The 22,302-nt window shown below is 36.0% G+C and overlaps 1 protein-coding gene and 1 long non-coding RNA gene across 5 annotated transcripts in view; one reads left to right on the forward strand and one right to left on the reverse strand.

The window, feature by feature from the left end:
* The window catches only part of SUPT3H (SPT3 homolog, SAGA and STAGA complex component), a 592,076-nt gene that overhangs the window by 554,861 nt on the left and 14,913 nt on the right, over nucleotides 1-22,302 (forward strand). The window lies entirely within an intron of this gene.
* LOC141566348 (uncharacterized) overlaps nucleotides 12,211-22,302 on the reverse strand; it is a 49,527-nt gene continuing 39,435 nt past the window's right edge. For 2 of the 3 annotated variants that reach the window (XR_012489289.1, XR_012489287.1), the window contains 3 exons: nucleotides 18,406-18,487; nucleotides 16,386-16,425; nucleotides 12,211-13,533 (listed from right to left, as the gene is read on the reverse strand). This is a non-coding gene — a long non-coding RNA (uncharacterized LOC141566348). Of the gene's footprint in view, nucleotides 13,534-16,385; nucleotides 16,426-18,405; nucleotides 18,488-19,204; nucleotides 19,508-22,302 lie in introns of those variants that run through there. The other variant, XR_012489288.1, reaches the window with a different exon arrangement.

Genomic DNA, 22,302 nt, shown 5'->3' on the forward strand with positions numbered 1-22,302 from the left:
TAAAGACTTATGACAATTCATAGTATAGAGAGCTGGAAGGGTCCTTTGAAATCATCTGGTCCATCTCTTTCAATTTATAGATGAAAAAATTAAAGCCTAAATATGTTGAATAACTTGACGAAAGTTACTCAGTAACTAACAGAACTGGGATTTGGACCCATAATCCTGTAATATTTAATCCTTAGCCCTTTCTACTATACCACAGATGTCTCTTTATATTTAAATAAGTATTTAAATGCTTAGATAAAATGAAATCTCCGAAGATCTCTTTTGTAACTTGCGTTTCCTGTAATTTTTAAATTTTAAATGAAACACACTTACAGTGGTATGGTTTGAACCAAGAAATAATTATTAAAGAAGTAATTGATTTGTTTCATATGCTAATATTATAAATGTTCATGACTTGTTCTAAGTTTAATACATAAACAGTTATAGTCAGAAGGGAACTAAGAGATCATCTGGACTAAACCATCATAAGGAAAACTGAGGCCCAGAAAGGGAATTTGACTTCCCCAGTTTCTCATAGTTAGTATCAAGACTGGAAGCTGATCTTATGATCTCTTTCCTACTTCCTTCATTCTCCTCTCATGTCCAAGAAATTTAGTAGAATGTTCCACATATCCTGCCACTGTAACAAGTAAATATGTTATTTCATGTTGCAGATGCTGTTTACTCATTTTTCAGACGTGTCTCACTCTTTGTGAACTCCCTTGGCACAAATACTAAAATGGTTTCTATTTGCCATTTCCAGCTTTTTATATACAGATGGGGAAACTGAGGCAAGCAGGGTTACATGACTTTAGAGGATTGTATAGCTAGTGTGTATCTGAGATAAGATTTGAATTCAGGTTTTTCTGAATCCAGGTCCAGTGTTCTATACACTGCACCACATTCTGAATAATTTCATCCAGCAGCCTTTATGTCTTAATTATGTATAGATAATAAATGAGGCATAAAAAAGATATTCAAAGTAGAACTGATTTTCTACATTGTATACCTGCTTCCAGAGTTATTGTGGGGGCCAATTCTGGGTGCATACTTGAATTTGTAAGGGTTAATGCAATGTTAGGTCCTGGCTAAAATCACTCTTGCCTTTGCTCACTCATATTACCTAATTAAGAACACCTGCTGATACTTATTGATCTTGATTTCTTGATTGTAATTGGAAGACACCCTAGAGATGTTCTAGGTTTTGGAGATGAGGAAAAACAAAGTACTTAGAAATGAAGCAATTTCTTCATTGTCTCCCAGCTAATAATTGGATAATTTATTTTTAATACCCCTTTTCTCTGTTATGTGCACAACAGTTAAAGATGTTACTTATTGAAATTATTTCAAAATTTGAGTGTATATTTCCATTTGAAGATTTATAGTTTTTCAGGTACCATACTAACTTATGGCTTTATCACTGATTTGTGCACTCTTGGGAGGAAACCTGTTTTTTGCTCACTATCTCTGCCCCTATTTGAAAAAGAAAAGAAACCATATTTCTCAAGATCTTGGCTTATCTCCTTGGGAGCTATAGCAAATCAGTTCTTAATGTTATTTTTGAGAAGTTCTTCCTTACTGTGCCACTGTGAAGTCATGAACTAATCTGACATCAAGGCCTGTTGCTGGGAGAATGCCTGTGATAGAATGAACAATGTCTTCATTGTAGGCATAAGGAGGAGAAAGAGGGGGTAAGTTATAAAGCAGAACATTTCTATTTACACAGCCATGTTTTAATAACCAGCAAAATTTTGGAAGAGGACTGGAAAAATAGTTAAAAGATAAATGGACTTATGTTTCAATGTTATGATTTTTCACCAAGCACAAAAGTCCATTTTTGCATTTTTTTAAAATCCTTGAAATTCAGTCAGGACCCTGGGAGGGTTGTTGGCATTCCTTGATCAACACATTTGTCAGACTGCTTTCTCTTTTTTTTCCAGGTCCTTCTATGGTTCTATTAAATACTAACCTTATTAGCAACACATTTGAGTGACATAGTGAGATAGCCTTACTACATAAGAGTTCTATATTTTAGGAGCCAGAGTATAACACTCTCAGAACTGAGAAAAGAAAGGAAATAAATAAAGAAATATATCTAGAAAGACAAAAGGGAAGAGAAAGGGAGGAAAAGAGAAAAGAAGTAAAGGGGAAAACCAGGTAGGAAAAAAAGAAAGGGGCAAGCTTAAAATTATTAATCTTGATACTGGAGCTTTTCATTTAAAAGATTACCATGGCTTCAAGAATTGTAAAATGTGTGAATTTCAAAATAACAATCCCCAGTATAATTCTAAAAACATTCTAAAACAAGTCCTATACTCCCCCAGCCTACACCCCCTATCTGGCATTGCACTGACCTATGAGATATTTCTGTCACAAATGGCTTTTGCTAAAAGACACAGCACTACCCTCTTCTGGAGTAAGACAAATAAAACATTCTAATTCAATTCTGGCTACCTTGAGAACAGACTGTCAGTTATGTTGAAGTGTATGGAATATTTTTGCCTCTGTTACCAAGTCCACTTTTGGGGCTGTATCAAATTAAAGTTAGAGTCATAGAAACTTTGCAATGCTTAGATACAAATTAACCCCAACAAGATTCCAGAAGTTCTAGAAGTTGGCAAATTTAAATAATTTTTTACATCAGAACATTTTTTTTCCTTCCCAGGCAGAAACAAAAACTAAAGAAAAATTGGTTATTTTTTCAGTTCCTCATTTATACAGGTAAATGCATTGCAACAATAGCATACCAGAGATATTGACCCATAGATAGACTGATCTAATTGTAAGGAATTGTATGCAAGGAAAAATCCTGTATGACAAGTGGGTAGTATGAAGAGCATAATAGTCCTGGAGATTTAAGTTAAAGTCCCAGAATGTCTCCTTACTAGCTATGTGGTCTTGGACAAATCATTTAACCTCCTTATTATGCCTCAGATTCTTTCTCTATAAAATGAAGGGGTTTGTCTAAATAAAGTCCCAGATCTCTTGAATAATAACCACTGTTTAGAAGGACATAAATATATCACTTGGTAAAATTATAGGTTGTAGAAGGTGAAGGATACAACTTGTGATTCAGTGACTTACACTTCTTTTGTTCTGTGCTTTTCAAATAGCACTTGCCCTGCTATTATTTACTCCAGCATCAGACTTATCAGACCTCTAAATACAAATCACCTTAATTTATTATAGTAATAACAATTCATATAACTTCAACATTTTCAAAGGAGTTTACATTTATTATCTCATTTTATTTCCACAACCCTGCAAGGTAAGTACTATTATATCATTGTTTTATAAACAAAGAAACTGAAGCTCAAAGAGATACAAAGACTAGGTGTAACGTTCTCTGGTTTGGTTTCCTTGGGGTCTCTATAATGATTCCTGAGGACTAGGTCATCCAGTTTGGAAGTGCCAGAGATAGGATTTGAAGCTAGGTGCTACAGTCTCCCCAGGTCAGTCCTCTTGCAAACATGCCATACTGACTAATTAATAAAAATGTATTAAGCTCCTATTCTGTGCCATTCATTATGCTAAGCATTGGAGCTAAAAAACGAGGCAAAAGATAGTCCTTGCTTCAAATAACTTACAGTATAATTGGTTAAACTATATGTATAAATTAGCTAGATACATAATAAATTAGAAAGGCAGAAGAAAAAGAAAAGATAGAAGAAAGGCAGTCAAATTAAGAGGAGTTGGGAAAGGCTTCCTGTAGAAGATGGAATAGGTTATAATTGGGCCTTAAAAGAAGCCAGGGATGTCAGATGGTATTGAGGATGGCAAAATATTCCAGGTGTGAGGGACAGCCAGAGAAAATGCCAGGAAATGGAGTATTTTGTATATAAAAATATCAGGAGTCCAGCATTAATGAATTGAAGACTACATGGAGGGGAGTGAGGTATAAGAAAACTGAAAAAGTAGGAAGGAGGGAGCTGGATTTTGAAATACTTTAAAAGCCAAACATAGCATCTTGCATTTGATCCTGGAGGCAATGAGTAGCCACTGGAGTTTATTGAGTGACATGGTCAGACAAAAACTTCCCAAAAATCTCTTTGGTGGTTTGGAATGAGAAACGACTTGAGGTAAGATAGACTACTACTAAGAGGCTATTGGAATTGTCAGGTGTTAAGTGATGAGGGCCCATACAAGAGGAAAAGCAGTATCAGAAGACAGAAGGGGACATTTTTGGGAGATGTTGCAAAGGTAAAATTGACAGATCTTATCAGTGGATAGAATATGGAGAGAGGTATTATGTGAGAGATAGTAAGGAATCTAGGATGGCTTCTAAGTTTTAAGGCTGAGGGACTAGAAGGATGGTGCTGCTCTCTAAGTAATAGGGACAGTAGAAGGAGGGAGGAGAATTTAGGAGGAAAGATAGTGAGTTCTATGCTAGATATGTTGAGTTGAAGATATTTACTGGACATCCAGTTTGAAATATCTGAAAGGCAGTTGAAGATTAGAAATCAGCAGGGAGGTGGCTTCAGAAGTCTTCAGAGATAGAGATGCTCATTACATCCATGGAAATTGATGAGATCACCAGGTGAAGTAGTACAGAGGAACTAGGAAAGAGGACCCAGTAAAAAATGTCTATAATTAGAGGGCATGATCTGGAAGAGGGTCCAGCAAAGAGAACAACGCAGCAGTCGCATAGGCAGGAGGAGAACAGGAGAGAGTTGTGTCCTAAAAACCTAAAGAGAAGAGAGTATCCCAGAGGAGAAAGTGCTTGGGTAGTGTAAGAAGCCTCAGAAAGGTCAAGGAAAATGAGGACTGAGAAAAGGCCATTCAATGTGGCCACTGAGAGATCTTTGGAGAGAATGGCTTATGTGGAATGATACAGTCAAAAGCTGGATTGTAAAGGCATGAGAAGACAGGAGAGGAGGAGAAGGTGGAAGCACCGATTGGAGGTGACTTTTTCTTTTTTTTTCTTTCTTTTTTTGAGGCTGGCGTTAAGTGACTTGCCCAGGGTCACACAGCTAGGAAGTGTTAAGTGTCTGAGACCAGATTTGACCTTGGGTCCTTCTGACTTCAGGGCTAGTGCTCTATCCACTGCGCCACCTAGCTGCCCCCTGGAGTTGACCTTTTCAAAGAGTTTAATTACAAAGGGCAAATGAGACAGAACTAGAGTTATTGCAGATAAAGGATCAAGTGAGCACTTCTTTAGGATAGAGGATACATGTAGGCAGTGGGAATGAGTCAGTAAATGGGGAGAAATTGAAAAAAAAAAGTGAAAGTGGACTTCCAGGGGCGGAGCCAAGATGGTGGAGATGACAAGTTTCTCTCTGACCTCCTACTACTCTCACACTAATTACAAAATCCAGCCTCTGAATTAGCTCTGGATCAGCAAGAACCCACAAATATTGGGTGCAACAAATTATCAGCAGAAGATAATTTCAAGCATCGCCAGAAAAGGTCTGTTTCAATTGGAAACTGGAGGAAGGCAGCCAGGGCAAACAGCTGAGTACAAACACCCTCTCAGACACTGAGAGTCCTGGGGCGGTGCAGTCTCCATGTGGCAGAGAATCTAGTGTGGAGCTCATAAACTGGTCATTGAAACAGAATAACACACAACTAAAATGGAGAGGTAAGAGAAGGCAAACTATCTGTATGGGGTCATGAGGACTTCTGCAGGGCTGTTCAGAGGCCCACAATAGCACTCTTTGTCTTCTCTTGTGGTTCAGATTATTTTTTGTACTTGTAAACAAGTCCATCACAAAGAGGTTGAGTATTGTTTCATTCCTATAGGGATTTGATTTATAGCAATATATAGTCATTCATTTGAACAAAATCTCCTAGGCAGTCCCTTTTAATTATATAATATTTTTGTTTATGCATAGAATTGTTCTACAGCAAGGTCTCTAAGCTGATAGGGTAAATAAAATAGAATATTTAGTCCAATTAAGCCAAAAAACAATTCTGAGAAGTAGCACAGCATAAAGATGAAGACATGCTTTTATAAGAATCCAGAGACTTGGGTTCAAGTCTTAGCTGAAATTTATTAGTTCTGTGACCTTGGGAAAAGTCTCTTACCTCTTTGTGCTTCAATTTCCTTATTTGTAAAATAGGGAGATATGTATTTATACATCTGTATCTCTATCTATCTATCTACATATAAAAGAATTTGTAGGGAAAACTAAATTTTAAAGTCCTGTAGAAATATGAACAACTGTTAAAAAAAAAAAACTTTCAAAAATCAGCACTTAGAAATCTCACCATTTCTGCAGTATATAGTACTAATGGTAATATGTAATAACATATTTAATCACATTTCATTCCTGCTGGGGTATCTCTTTATCTGGATCTTAAAAGGCTGGGTTTATTTTGTTGGGTTTTTTTTTTTTTTTCAAAATCTGAGATAATTAAAAGACAGCTTACATAACAGGGTGGAGGGAAGACTATCTTTGGAATCAAAGAATTTGAGTTCAATTTGTAGCTAATTCAAGTCATTTATGGATCTCAAGTTTCCTTCTCAGTGAAATCAAAGAAAGAATTAGATGACTTCCCAGGTCCTTTCCAGCACTATGATTTCTGCATTTCAGATAACTTAACTGTCTTTTTGATTGATGGTTTCTATGCTGTGCATTTTTAACATGCACATTAAAAAGTATTCAAAGAGGGGCAGCAGATGGTGCAGTGGACAGAGCACTGGCCCTGAAGTCAGGAGGACCTGAGTTCAGATTTGGTCTTAGACACTTAATACTTCCTAGCTGTGTGACCCTGAGCAAGTCACTCAACTCTAACTGCCTCAGGGGGGAAAAAAACAAAGAATCATAGATTTAATATTAATTGCAGAAAATATAAAGGCATGAAATAAATTCACAAAATTGCTTTCTAATGAAGTTTTGATTTTTAATAAGATCCTTTTCAGCTCTTCATCTATGGTATCATCTCCAAGATTCCTTATTTGTTTAGTTATTTTGATCTAAGATCTCAGTAACATTCTGTAGGAGTTGGAAACTACTAGTGAAGAAACTCCATGGACCAATGCAGATCAACTCAGACAGTTGCTTGGGTTAATTAGAAATTAAATATCTTGATCAGTGTCCCATGTGTTAAAGGCAAGAATGAAACTCAGGTCTTCTTGACTCTTGTGGATGGCTCTTTTTCAATTACTCAGTGATATCTCACAAATACAATATATTTCCAATTAAATATAAAGTAATTTCAGGGAGGGAATAGAACACTAACAAGATATAGGCGACAAATTGGGAAGGGGCTCATTTAGAGGGAAGTGGCTTAAACTGAGCTTTGAGGGAGTTAGGGATTCTAAGAAATAGAAAGGAATAGGGAGCATTTCAGGCATGGGAGGCAGCTGAGTAGGAATGGAGAACTACACTTAACAAATATCAATTCAATAGCTAGTTCTTTTCCCCACCATCCCAAACTTTGAGATAATAATGAGATCCCTTCTATGAGATAATAATTAAAATGTATTGTAAACTCACTGGGTCTCAATTTTCTCATCTGCAAAATTCATGAGTTTGACTAGAAGATCTCTTAAGAACTCTTCCTGCTTTGCATTGAAAATTTTATGAAAATGGAAATACACAGTTCATCTTAGAATGTTATTGGGTTTTTTTTGTTTTTTTTTATTCATTTTTCCAAATTATCCCCTCCCTCCCTCCACTCCCTCCCCCCGATGGCAGGTAATCCCATACATTTTACATGTGTTACAATATAACCTAGATACAATATATGTGTGTAAATACCATTTTTAGAATGTTATTGTGAGAGAAACATTTTCTTGATTTAAGGCACTATAGAAAGAGGGATTTTTATTAATCCTAGAGTAGATTGTAATCTCCTAGAGGGCCAGAACTGTTTGGTTTTACTTGATTCTTTTCTCAATATTTAAACAGTACCCTAAACGTAAAGATGCTTGATCAGTGCTTGTTGACATGAATTATGAGGCCTAGTGACCTGTTTATTATTGGTTTTGTGATAGATGCTGATTAACTTGAAATATATTTCTTTTCCCCTTACAAGAATGTTTCTAATCCTATTTACATGAATACTGACTTTCCCATGACTTATTTATTGCAGACTTTATTATCCTTTATAAGAATTCCATATTGAACTGTTAAATCAATGGAATCATCACCTTAGCTTTCAATTAGTGTAGCACATCATTACGGAAAGCATAACTGTGTTTGGAAAGGCCTTTGTCAGAAGTTCTGACATGTTTCCAAGACAGTACATTTGTGCCCCTATGTTACCAAAATTAATTTATAACAAGTTTGTTTAATTTACAAGACAGTGCCTCGGTTGCTTCCTGTTGTTCATTATAGCTTTCTTCCCTCCTCCCTTCCTTCACACAATTCTTCTCCCCCACCTCCAACAGCACCAGGATTTGGGAATAATCAGGACTGTTACCATTCAAACCCATGAAATAAAGTGTAACTGAAGTGATCTAGGACAAGAGGGCAAATGTTAGAGAATTGGAAAAATAGAAAAACAGTGCCGTATGAAATGTCAAACCACATTTTAGGGCCTTCTACTATATTTCCATAAATTCATGAGGGAATTATATTGCAAATTCTTGAAACTGTTTATTTTCATTTTTGGCCTGATTTTCTAGCATTGAAGAAACCATGTCTAATGATCTTGAGCATTCTTAAAGAAAAAAAATTATATTTTACATAATGGCTTGCATGTGTGAGTTCCCTCTGGCAGAAGGACTATAATTAGTCTGTCGTCTCTAAGAGAAGAGACTATCTGTCTTAAAGATACAACAGACACTTTGGGCTGCTAGAGCTAAGAGCAAAACTCTGTGATTTTAGATTGAGCCAAAGGATAAACATCATCCCCTTTCACTGATTCATCTCTCTGCCTTTCCTGTTTCATTGGTTAAAACCAGAGCAGCAGAGAACAGCTGAGTACAAACAGTTTTCTTCCTTCCTCATTCAGCAAACCATGGAGAAAGATTTTGGCTTCTTGACATTAATAACTTTGCTTTGACTTGACTTGGAATTGTTTGGGCACCTTTTCAAAAATGAAAAAGGTACAATAAAGAGAGTCTGAACTTCCTGTTTTACTCATAAAGTAGCAGATTCAGCTATGGCCTACTTTCTTCTGAGACTGGTCATATTATTCCCTGGAGAACTGAGGATGTGGTATATTATTTCCTTAAACAACCTTCATTGAAACTATTAAAAGACAATCAACTTGAGTAGGAGTAGTGGCAGACAGGATGAGGGGTTTCAGTTGTCATACTAAGCAAAATTCATTTTGGTTGTAAATGCTTTGCTACTTTTATATTCTTGTGTGTCTTATGATCAGATAATGAGAGGAAAAAAACCTGAGCTATTCTAGATTCAAAAGTCAGATAAACAATTCTCTATCCTTATATATTTTATATATGTCATTTTTCCTTGATCTATTTACATAGTAAGTAGTATCTTAATAAATATTTTTATCACAGTAGATGGCCAATAATTGATTGGCATTTTGTCACCAAAGATGGGGATATTTAATGGTTATCATGCTATGTTGTGATTTTTTTTTGTTTATTTTTTAGTTTTGACTTTGATGACCCTAATTGGATCTGACCCAGCAACAATGCTGAACATTATCTGTTGGTTATTCACTGATAGGAGTTAGAGTTTCTGTAATAGTCATGAAACTAGAATTATCAAGGGGATGAATTATGGTCCTTTTTTATGCGATGAGAGATTGCAAGAAATAGGATCTCATTGACTGTCCCCCAGGTCTAGAGCTATATTCCTCCTCATCCTATTCTCCAAGCTTTCCTAGCTTCCCTCAGATCTCAGCTAAAGCCTCATCTTTAACAAGATCTTTCTTAATCTTAGTGACTTCCCCATTAAGATTATATCCAATTTATCCTGTGTATATCTTTTTTTTTTTTTAACATCAAGTAGATTCCATTAGACTGTGAATCCAGTTCCATCTACATCTTCAGATGCCATCAGCTGCTTTATTTATATTGTTGTATTCCTTATTTCTATGGATCTTTTTTTTTTCCCTATACTGTTCTATATCTCAATAGTATGAGAACTGAGACTGGGCAGGGTCCATGGTACAGGTCAAGTCTTCTTCCTCCAGGATAGGAAAGAATAAAGGGAAAATTCCAAAGCATGACATTTGAAAATGTGGAACAATCTTGATACTAAGAGCAAGGTAGACTGGTTGACTAGCTGAAAAGATCGAGAGATAGGAGACAATGCCATAAATGGGTGACAGATCAAAACCAGAGATTAATAAGAAATGAGCAGAGAGCTTATGAGAGGTGAGATTTAGGTTTCAGGCAATAAGATCTCAGTGACGGAGAAATGAGTTGGATAAGGAACATAAATATTACTTGTTGCATTTAAAAACTACTCAAAAGCATGCAAACTATAAACTCATTCCAGTTTACCAAAATTCCTGTCAACTGAGGGAATTTGCTCTGTCATTGGTGCCCTCATTACCTCTGTGGAAAATTTGAAATAGAGCGCTTACATACACCCTTGTCAAGTAGATGAATTTATATTAACTTTGTGAGTCTTGGCCATAACGTCACCAGGTGTTTGGGAAAGCATCTCATTAGGGATCAAAAGACTTGGGTTCCCTTTCCAGATTAGTGTACAGCTCATTAAAGTTTATACCTGCTGCCTCTTAAACTGTTCCTTTCTAAAGTGAAGTTTAGGATTAGATCTTAACTCAGCAACCTCTTTGCCTAATTCTTCTTAACTCACATTGGCCTAAGAATATATTTCTCAGTACATTAAGAATGTACTTTGTAGGCCTCTGCCACCACCATATTTTTATATTCACAGGAAAAAAACTAGGAGGGAAATTTTTGATCTATTGTGTCAGTGCTTGAGTTTTCATAAAGTCCAACAATAATATATAAAAATCCCCTTAGGTAGTGATTTGAAAATTTCCCTCTAAATTCTTTGTCCTAATTTCATCCCAGGAGGATCCAAAAGAAAACACACACACACACACACACACACACACACACACACACACACACACACACACATTCTTTTGTACCATTTCTAAAACAAGGAGGTTGTACTAGGTGTGAAAGATTTCACCTCTAAGTCTAAAATTCTTTTTGCATATTTTATTCAAGTTGACTAATTTGGGGTTCAAAATAGCACCTAGTATGACTGTTGAGAATGAACTTTTTTTTCTTTGTTGAAACCCCTAAGAAGCAAAGATATGGCTAATTTCCTAATTCTGGCCTTCTATGAAAAACACCAGGGGTAAAGATTAGATATGTACTCGGAAATTGACATTTTCTTTCAAGTTTTAATTCATATCTAAAGCATTTTAAGGTTTTCTTTTTCAGAAAAAAATTCCTTCAAAAGATCTATTTTTATATTGATCTCTGGAACAGCTTTGTGGTTGTAAACTTCCATACATAACATGTGCCACTCAGCCATAGAACCTTTTTCTACATTCCAGAATCCTCAGAGAACTAATCCCCAATACTATGTTTCCACTTCCTATTCCCTGCAGCCCTAAGATTTCCCATTCTGGCTTAGTCTTCTGAGGCAAGTTACACACAAGGATGTCTTGGCAGCAATTTGAAATATACCAGGAAATGAGTTAATTGAGTATAGAATCTTAAATCTCATAGCATTCTGATCCTCCTAAGGGATGAGCAGGAAAACAAAACAAAACAAAACACACACACACACACACACACACACACACACACAAAAAAAAAAACCTATGACTTGACAGCAGCTAGATATCTTCATATTTACTTCTCCCTCCAAAGCAAAAGCATTGTGGGAATCCTATTCATAAGGTTTAAACTGAGCTTAGTATCCCCAGACTCTTAACTGCCAAAGCAGCAAGAAGAATTGAAATAAAAAAGTTTTACAGTTCAGTCATGACCTTCCAAGTCTGATTCCTATAGGAGTGCATTTAGTCTTGCTAAGCATGGAGAGGACTTGGAGTGAGCAGATAGTTTTATTTCAATTACTTCTCCTGCATTGGTCCTGAGGGACAATCTCAGTGATCTAATAGGTCTTTTCCATCTCTAATATCTATAATTTTGGCTATTCTGTGGCAGCTTCTTATTGCTTTAAATAAACTATCTTAATTCAAAAAACATTTTTGGAACTGACCTGCATAATATATGTAAAGAACTATCTGTCCCTTCAAAGCACCACTAGGGAATCTATTTAAGAATGAGAGAAAGAAACAAGGAAAACCGAAAGTAGCAGTGGGTGGGAATAGAAAACGAGGTGAGTAAATGATTCAAACTCCAAATACTACATATATTATTTTATTGATGAAGTTTAAGTCTCTTTAAATCATTTTTGTTCAAATTTCATTATGGGCATATGTGCTTGAATTTTTACATTCTGTTGATCTTACTTCTTAGAAGCCGTTCCTTATTAAATGATGTTAGTTTTCAGCAGATTTTAGTCATCATCTCTCCCTAATTCTTGGCCTCTCTTCACTTCCCAGCTCTGAAAGTTTGAAGAGGAATTGGAATATGTAAATTGCTCCAAATTTCTACTAGTGGTGATCCTCAGGCTAGGTGTGTTGGGGAACTTATGCTTAGATAGCAACTGTCTTCTTCCATACCTGGATGAATTACTAACAGTATGAATTAACTGCTCTAAAGATATAAACACATACTTCAGGTCATCCATCTGGTAAATATGCTAGGGCAGCCATCTTTTATTTTTCCACGGCTAGGAACTTTTACTTCTTTATAGTTCTTCTACAAAAACTATGTTTTGTGTGTCATACTCTTTCACCTATTTCTATATTCTTTATCACTGGTTTTCTAGGCAAAAGGATAAAAGTTTGTGCATGTGTGTTCTCTGTCCATCCATTTTCAGCTCTGACTTCAGAGCAAATTCTATGGCAATGCTAAACTTTTTCATTCTGAGTCCAAACCCAGATCTGCACAATAGTGGGCAAGTACGATGAGAGCAGTGACCACAGCCAACTTGATTCACAGTCACCCATCATTAGAACCACACAGCAGAAACTCACAAAAGATCATTAACTCCCAAAGCCTTAATTAGGAAACTTTTCATTCAGAGGAAAAAGCAAGGTTGGGAGAGAGATTGCTGCAGCATTAAGGGCTATCCAAATGTAGTTACTCTACAGAAGGGACTGGCCTGTCTCCCCCCCATCCAAAACTGCAGTCCTTGCTACCATGCAACTTGGAGTGGAAGATGGGCCCCAGCAGAGTGCTATCATCGAGATGACTCAAAGTGGCAGCCTAGAAGTAGTTGTGCCATATACAAGAACAGTCTATAGCAAATCTCAGTGCAGAAGGGTCTGAGGAGCCTTTCATGAGCAAGAAGTGTGCCCTTCCTGCTTTCTAATATCACCACCCAAAGGTGAATGTCTCTTAACCCATGTGCTAATGACATCTCAGCTTGTAACAGGTTAAGCTGGTCCTGCTAGCACAGAGCTTGCTGAACTTTTTTATGAGGGTATTGATAGCACAATCATTTTTCTGGGGCTTTGCTCCCGTGCCCTCAGGTTGTAATCCAAATCATTTCATGAGTCCACATCTTTGTAAGCCATGTTTCCTTTTCACTTGCCAGCTAACATTTTGAGCTTTTAACCCTAAAAAATAAAACAAACTTAGATTAAATCATATTCAACAAGCACTTTTCTATAGGGAGTCCTTGGTAAGAAACTAGAATCTGGTCTCTATTATCAATTGAATTGAGATTCAAAACAAAAAATATAAAATATTTTGTCGATTCAGTTTGTCACTATTTCATGGGACACTCACTGCTGCCAAGTCATCTTTTTAACATCATTATTCTCTTGGTCGTACCATATAACTGTAAATTATGGAATAGCACAATCTAAGAAGATCTAAAATTGTAGAATACCTACAGGGCAATTTAAAGATTCATAGGGATCACAAGGAAACTGAAACACATAACCATTGATGAATTGTATGCATTCAGTGGCATAAAAAATATCATGAAAGACTATCTGACTAGAAAAAAGATTGGGCCAGTCCTAAAGTGAGAACAAGGATTTAATTTGAATTTATCTGTATTGGGCTTGTGAATATCAAAACAATATGAATATGTTTCCAAAACCAAGATTCAAAATATTCAAATCAAAACTTTTTTCAGCCCCTAGAACTCAGATGTCCTTGAGGTTGTTCAGACTTATTTCCAAAATAAGCTTTAAGAAAACATCAATCAGCAAAACAGCATTAGTGAAACTTTAGTCTTAAATACTTCTAGTAATAATTGTGACAGACCCAACGCAAAAATATGTGGATGCTTTATTAATACTACAGGAATATATAATTTGGTCATATTGGTATTCCCTTCCTAAATCAAGATGGTGACCCCTCTATGATCTTTCAGAATTGCTATAGCCAAAAAATTTACCCTGTCATCAATCTAATGAGACTCTAGGCTTACTAGTCTGATTCTTAGGCAATGGTTTTGGTTTATAAGTCTGTCCCTGAGACTATACAAGGCCTTTCTAGTACTAGAAAGCTCCCCAACCATTTGCTCTGCCTTCAAGAACTCAGAGCCAGTTGTCTGCTTGCTACAATGAGGAGTGAGGGTAGCACTTCTGTAGAAATAGAAGGGGGAAAAAAAGAGAAAAGGGATTCATATAGCAGAAAGGGATTAGAAGGAAGAGAGAAAAGAAAATGTAGAAGGGAGTGTTGGTGGCCAGCTTCTGGATTTATTTACTCCTGATATACCAAGAACCCAAATTTCCCAAGCATATAAGGATAAGGAACTTTTACCTTCCATATTCTTTTTTTTTTTAAGCACTTTACTCTTGGCATAAAAAAATAATAGTTTTCTTTCATTTAGAAGTTTATGTTTCTGCCAATTCCAGTTCTTTTCTAAGCAGTACATTGATCAACAAGCATTATATTTTTAAAACTTTATTATGCTTGTCTGTCTTCTTTTCCAACATGGCTAATATGGAAATATGCTTTGCATGATTCATATGTATAATTGATAATAATGCTTGCCTTCCTGAGGGGTTGAGGAATGACAAGAGAGGACAGAATTTGGAATTCAAAATTTTAAAAACTAAGTGTTTAAAAAATTACATGTAATTGGGAAATATTTTATGAAATAAAAATATTTTTTTTTAAAAATCAACAAGTTTTAATAAAGTACTTGGTATGTGTCAGGCATCATTTTAGAAATATAAAGAATGTACTAGTCCCTAATCACAAGGAGCTAACATTCTATAGAGTGGGAGACAATAAAAACTTAGAAGTATTTTTAGAATATGTATAAAGAAAATAAATACAAAGTACATAAAATATGTGATAGTGGGAGGAGGAAGATCCTAAACAGCCACTCTAACAATGACCTTGAAAAATGCCAGAATGGTCTCAATATAGTAACAGTTGTGATGATGGAAAAATAGAAACATATATACTGCTATCTTTGACTCCATCCAGGGAGAATCCATAGTTTGTGATTCCTCCTCGTCTCTTGCCATTTTGAGGTTCTTTCTATCCTGGTTATTTTGATATGTATGCATATAGAAAAAAGGGAAATGATGTTGGACATTTAAATATGTTAAATGGATATGAAAAGCTGTGAAATGGAAAAAGGGGATTTGCAGATATAAATATAAAATGATATGCAAACACAAAGATCTGTGATTTTGTTGCAGAAGGAAATCCTGGTATGGTAAGTCTTTCTGCCATCAAGGTAACTGTGATTTATCTGTGTCTCAGAAAAGAAATCTCAGGAAGTTCCCTAAACTAAACAAGGGTTAAATGGTTTGCCTCATAACACTCAGCTGTCTTTATTACTAGAACCATATGAATGTGTATATTCACATTAGTGATTATGCCATCAGAAGGCTTAGAAGGGGTGATATTGTAAGTTACCAAGAGGTTACTATTGATGCCTTTCAGTTTAAGCTTACCTTTTGTTGTGAAGTCTATTAAAAACATGCAGAAAATGGAAGCAGATAGGAAGCCTGTTATAGTTTACTAAAGGATCTATAGAGATATTAAGGAAAGTAGTTACAGCTCAAATGGTTAATCACAAAAGAAACAGAAAGCTGGAGACCTACATTTGAAGAGGGTGGGGGTGGGAAGTAAGAATTTCTATTGAATTATAATTAACAAAGAAGCCCAGTGCTAGGAAAATCTATAAATGGAAAAAAGAACTTTTCTAGTGTTTCATTTGGAGAACATTTACATGACAAGATTCTCTGTTTCTGTCTCTGTCTGTGTGTGTGTGTGTCTCTCTCTCTACACACACACACACACACACACACACACACACACACACACACAGTTGTTTCATTTCTCCAATAAAAGTAGATATGAACATATTTTTCCAAAATTATTTCTATAAATGTATTAAAAGGCACAAACTTTTCCTCCCCATGCACTATTGGATGGGATTTGCAATCCTTAGATTAGTTATTTATCAGTAATCTATAGAAACTTATACTATTACCTGTCTGGTTCCATCAAATTAAAGCAGCTCTTTCTGTGCCCTGAAAGGAGGAAGGAAAGAATAAAAGAATTGTGTGAGTATTTCAGAAATTTGTTTTTCTGAGTCCATATGAAAATGTATTTCTATCTAGTCACATGGAAACTCCTATTCTGAGTCAAGTAGCAATAGGTAATTCTAAACATGAGTTTGAATGTTATTTTCTCAGTCTCTCTGCTCATTTAGTAAATATTTATGTAACGGCTAATCTAAGTTGTTACAACCAATCACTGCTGATTTCCTTTAACTTGTATGGATTTTGATTGTGACCAGACTGTAGTCCCAGGTCATTTACAGAAATTCCAAAATAATCTTCCCCGCAAGAAAGACAGTAGCATTTTATGCCTGGCAAAATGACTGTATCAGCAATTGGAAAAGTATATGGTAGCTAGTTTGTTCCTCAAAATAAATGCAAGAAACAAAGCATTAGGCTTTCATTGTGGCACTAGGTAAGGCTCAAGTTTCCACAGCACTATCCTGATTTATGCCTGTGCTTCAGTCTGGTTGTTAATGTCAATTACCACGAACAAGACACATTTATGTGATTTTTAGGGCTCTGTTTTTAAGCACACAGGAGCTAAGAAATTACAGTAGTAAGGCCAAATTCTAGCTTTGACATCGAAAGTCATTCTTTATTGTTCTTTCCATCCTTCCCTCAAAAAGAAATGATTGAAAACTCTCAAATGTTCAGAAAGTCTAGACTTCCTTTTCTCTTTGTAAGAATCCTGCTCAGTTTCTTCCTAATGCACATCACTACTTTTAATATCATCTCCTATTTCCCCAGTTTCTCCTTCCTAAAATGTTCCTTTGTTTCTTTTTTCTCTTCTTCATGGCATATTTCTTAGAAGGTTCTTATCACTCCCCTCTTTCTACCCTCCCATCTTTGTGTGTGTCTGTGTATCTATGTGTCTGTCTGTCTCTTGTTTTTCTGCCTCTTTCTCTTCTGCTTCTCCTCCCTCTTCCTTTTTTCTTCATCTTCCTTTTTCTTCTCTCTTGTCTCTATCTGTGTCTCTCTCTCATCTCTTTTGTCTCTCCTTTTTTCCTGTCTCTATTTCTCTCTATCTATCTCTGTTTATCTGGCTCTTTCTGACTCTGTCTCTGTCTCTCTCTTCCCTCTGCATTGCTTCTGACCTCACTATCTCTGTGGTTAGTTTGTGGGAGTGTTTGGGAAGTTGGTCCTTTGAGAGATCAGTGAATACCAACAACTTCAAATCAGCAGTAGTGTTTGGCATGGAGTTGTAGGGAAAGATACTGGTTTCCACAGCTGCAGCTGCAGCTGTAGCTGTAGGAGAGGAGGCAGAGGGGGTGAGAAAGAGGAGAGAGGAAGAACTCCTAAAACCAGCAGTATCCTCTGTTATTATCATGTGAGTTCTTCAGAATTACCTGAAACTTGTGACAAGATTGTAGTGCCTGAGGGTCTAGGGATGGAGAGGAGGGCAATTAAAGAAGAAGGATGTGTGGTAAAGCCTCTATCTAGCCACTGTGAGATCTAGCTTACAAATTAGCATAGATTCTCCAGAGGGCCAGCCTACAACTAGCATAAACATTCATAAATGTATATGGTAAGCCTTGGTCTTAGTAGGGGAAAGGAATATACAATTTTATAAATGTCTATGCTAGAAATCACATAGTTTTACTTATCTAGGGAATCTTTCTGGTGAAAATGTAATCTTGGGTACCTGATCAAACAAGATGACAATGATCTGGAGACTTTCCTGGGCAATTCCCATTGCCCAGGTCTAAAGGCCAAGTTTTGGCTGTCCCCTCAAGCAATGGTCTCCAGATTTTTTGATCACGAACCTGTGTCATTAATTTTTTTTTTCCTTGGTGGCCATATTAGGGAAGAAAAGGTAGATTTTCCCACTAACACCTGTGCTGTAGGTACCTGGATTAGATTAGAACTTCCCAGGGGGACTGACACCCTGTTCAGAAGGAGAAAGTTCGGGAATATGGATAGAAATGGCACAAAACTGGGGAGACTTACCCTCAGAGCCTGCAGCCCTGTGTTCCAAATCCAGTTTTGCTGTTGACTAACAGGTCCAATTCACTGGGAATAGTTTCATTATCTACAAAATTAAAGAAATTGGACTAAATAAATGATCTCTAAGGTTTATCTGAACTCTAAAGTTTTGTGATAATTCCCAAATCTGGGAAGTCAGTGCTGTGATTATCTCCATTTTATAGATGAGGAAACTGCAGCAAACAGAGGTCAGGTGGCTTTCCCATGGATATAGTGTTAGGATGTTTCTGAGGCTGGATGTGAAATTAGGCCTTCCTGACTCCAGTTCTGATGCTCTATCTACTGTGCCACCAGCTTCTTCTGAATTATGATGATTTGTCACTGAATAGTTTGAACTTCTGAAATGCTTTAAAATTGTTTCCCTTCAGTCATTGTATTAAACATCTTCCCAGTTCTTCTTGCTTTGTTATTGCTTTAGTTCATAATAAATGTTCCCAGGTTTCTCAGAATTCTTCATTTTCAGCATTTTTGAAGACTCTGTTGTATCCATTTTATGTATTGTCCTGTGGGCTTAGCCATTTCCTGATTCATGCTTTACTTCCAGTTCTTTACTACCACAAAAGATTTTCCTAGGAATATTTTGGGTATATAAAGACTTTTCTTCTAGGAGTGTAGGCATTTGAGTGGTATCAGCAAGTCAAAGAATATGTATAGTTTAGTTTTTCTAATATAATTTCAAAGTTTCCTAAGCAGTTGGAACAATTCTATTTCACTGACAGTGTCATTAGTGACCTCATCTTCCCATAGCCCCTACAACATTTACCTTTATCATATTGTGCCATCTTTGCCAATTAAGTAGTGAGGGAAAACCTCAGAGCTGTTTAATTTCCATTTCTATAGCATTCTTTTCATTTGGTTCATGACTCCAGGCTGCCATTGCTCATTCTTGGGTACTCCACACGTGATGTCCCCACATAGCAAGTGAAGTCATTTATCTCCTAACATGATTAATGTAGGAAATATAAACATTCACCCATAGTCAATGGAGTAACCTTGTGCTCCCACACTGTAATGTGATAAACCTTCTATTCTTATCCCACAGGAAGCATGATGAATGTGCTAGTCTGTCACCACATGCTCATCACACTAGCCTGGTGTCAGCACACACACACACATAATCCAACTGCTCTTACATCATTGGCATTCTTAAAAATGGATTTTTCTTATCTCTGTATTTCATCTAAATATTTTATGTGGATAATTTTTTTAAAAAATAAGAGCTATGACATAATGAAAAGCCCTTGAATGATTTATAACAAGGTAATCTGTCTCTTGCTATTCATTCCCTTTTCTTTAAATAATAGCAGAGTACTGCTGCAATACTGATCAACCACATGATTTTATAGCCTTACAGGTTTATTATTAAACTGATACCAGAGAGAAAAGATGATCTATGGCCAGTTACCTGTTTTTATGGGGGAAGCAGACATATATTTTAAGTGGCAATGCACATTGAATTTTAAATCCAGGGTACTTTTGAAGAGACATTAAAAATTCAGAATCCAGTGTTCTCAGCAGTTATTAAAATTCCTAGTGTCTCCTTTAGAAAGAGAAGGGGTTTACATTGGGTTTCATGACTAATAGTTTCTGTACGGCTTCTTAAAAATGGAGCAGTAGCAGGTCCCCTAGGGTATATATTGGGCTTTGAGGTCATCTGTGAAAGAATTGCTTGTATTCCTTATTTTGCTGTGATATCCAAATCATTACTCCCAAATGTACTGCTACCTTTCTCCCAAAAGGTTTAAAGGAAACAAAAATCAATGAAGTAATTGTTATTTCTAGTATTTAGCAAATGGATAGATAGCTTTTTGTAAGGGCCTGGCCAAAGATGCTGTGTATGTATATATGTGCAGCAGGAAGAACTTCCAGACCCTTTATAAGACACAGATGCCACTGACACCTAACCTCTTCCAAGGTAAAAATAATTCAACTGCTTAGGAACTCCTATGAAATAAACTAAAAAGGAAGAGAAAATGAAAAAGAAGGCAAAAGAAAATTTATTTCTTAGCTCAAATAATTTATATTTATTCTGTAACTCCCATCTATTCATGTCATCAGAGAACAATTATCATCTTCCTTAAGGGTGTCTAAAATGTTTTTGATTGTGGTTGCTTTATTCCTATTGACTGAATTTACCCCACAATTCTGTTTTATATTTGTCAGTCAACTTTGAAACAGTAAGAGGTGTGAGGGTGGGGATTTCAGTTGTGTCCAACTCTTCCTGCTCCCATTTGGAGTTTTCTTGCTAGAGATCTTGGAGTGTTTTGCCATTTCCTTCCCCAGCTTATTTTGTAGATGAGGAAACTGAGGCAAACAGAGTAAAGCCCAGGATCACACAGCTAATAATTCACTTCCAGTTGATCAACGATGGACAGAAACAACTACACCCAGAGAAGGAACACTGAGAAGTGAATGTAAAATGTTAGCACTACTGTCTATCTACACAGGTTACTTACACCTTCGGAATCTAATACTTAATGTGCAACAAGAAAATTGGATTTACACACATATATTGTATCTAGGTTATACTGTAACACATGTAAAATGTATGAGATTGCCTGTCATCTAGGGGAGGGAGGGGAAAATTTGGAAAATATAAGGGATAATGTTATTTTAAAAATACTCAAGCATATGTACTGTCAAAAAATTTTATAATTATAAAATTTAAAAAAGAGAGAGAAAAAAAAAAACTACTTTACATAGAATTCATATAGGATAAGCTCTCACAAAGTGGTCAGAAAAAGTAATGCAAGGACAATTTCAAAGTCTATCTTAAGAACTTTGGAATTGATTGCATGACATGGGAGACACTGGCACAGGACCACCCAGAGTAATGTGCCCTTGTTAGAGAAAGTTCTGGGCTTTACGATCAAAGCTGGATTTGAACTCTGGAGGATGTCTTCCGACTCCAAGCTTAGTGCTCTGTACACTGGATCAAGCAACAGTAAGGTTACCTTAGATTACGTGTTATTTGTGTACATGATATTTCTCCATTCTTGATCATGGGATCGTAAAGTCATAGATTTTGAATTGGATGGGACCTCAGAAATGATTTAGTCCAATCACTCCTTCTTACAGATGGTAAAACTGAGATCTACCAGGTGTCATATGACTTGCTCAAGGTCACATAGGCAATCTCAGAGGTAGAATTTAAACCCAGGTCCTCTCATTCCAAAACTAGTACTCTTTTCATTTTGTTTGTATTTACATTTTTTTGGGGGGAGGGATAACAACAGCATGCCTCATCCATTATAGGCACTTCATAAATATGTATGAAATTAAATTGAACTGACTAAACCACCTTTGCATATCTATATTTCTATATATGAACCAAAACAGAAAATTGCAATCAATCTATAGCATCATGCTGCAAAGTTAACAGTATATTTACTGTTGTTATATTAAGAAAATTAGAGCTATTCAATCATGATAAACACATATTTTTTAATTAAAGCTTTTATATTTCAAAATATATGCACAGATAATTTGATAATATTGACCCTTGCATAGCCTTGTGTTGAGAAATATCTAAGTATAATGAAATATTTACATTGCAAGTAGTCTACAATTTAAATGGTAAATGTTTTCCTGAAATTTTGTATTTCAGATTTCTTTTTTTTTTAATTTTATAATTATAAATTTTTGACAGTACATATGCATGAGTAATTTTTTATAACATTATCCCTTGTATTCATTTTTCCAAATTTTCCCCTCCCTCCCTCTACTCCCTCCCCTAGATGACTGGCAATCCCATACATTTTACATGTGTTACAGTATAACCTAGATAAATATATGTGTGTAAATCCAATTTTCTTGTTGCATGTTAAGTATTGGATTCCAAAGGTATAAGTAACCTGGGTA

The sequence above is a fragment of the Sminthopsis crassicaudata genome, chromosome 4 (assembly GCF_048593235.1).
Source record: "Sminthopsis crassicaudata isolate SCR6 chromosome 4, ASM4859323v1, whole genome shotgun sequence".
Taxonomy (NCBI): domain Eukaryota; kingdom Metazoa; phylum Chordata; class Mammalia; order Dasyuromorphia; family Dasyuridae; genus Sminthopsis; species Sminthopsis crassicaudata.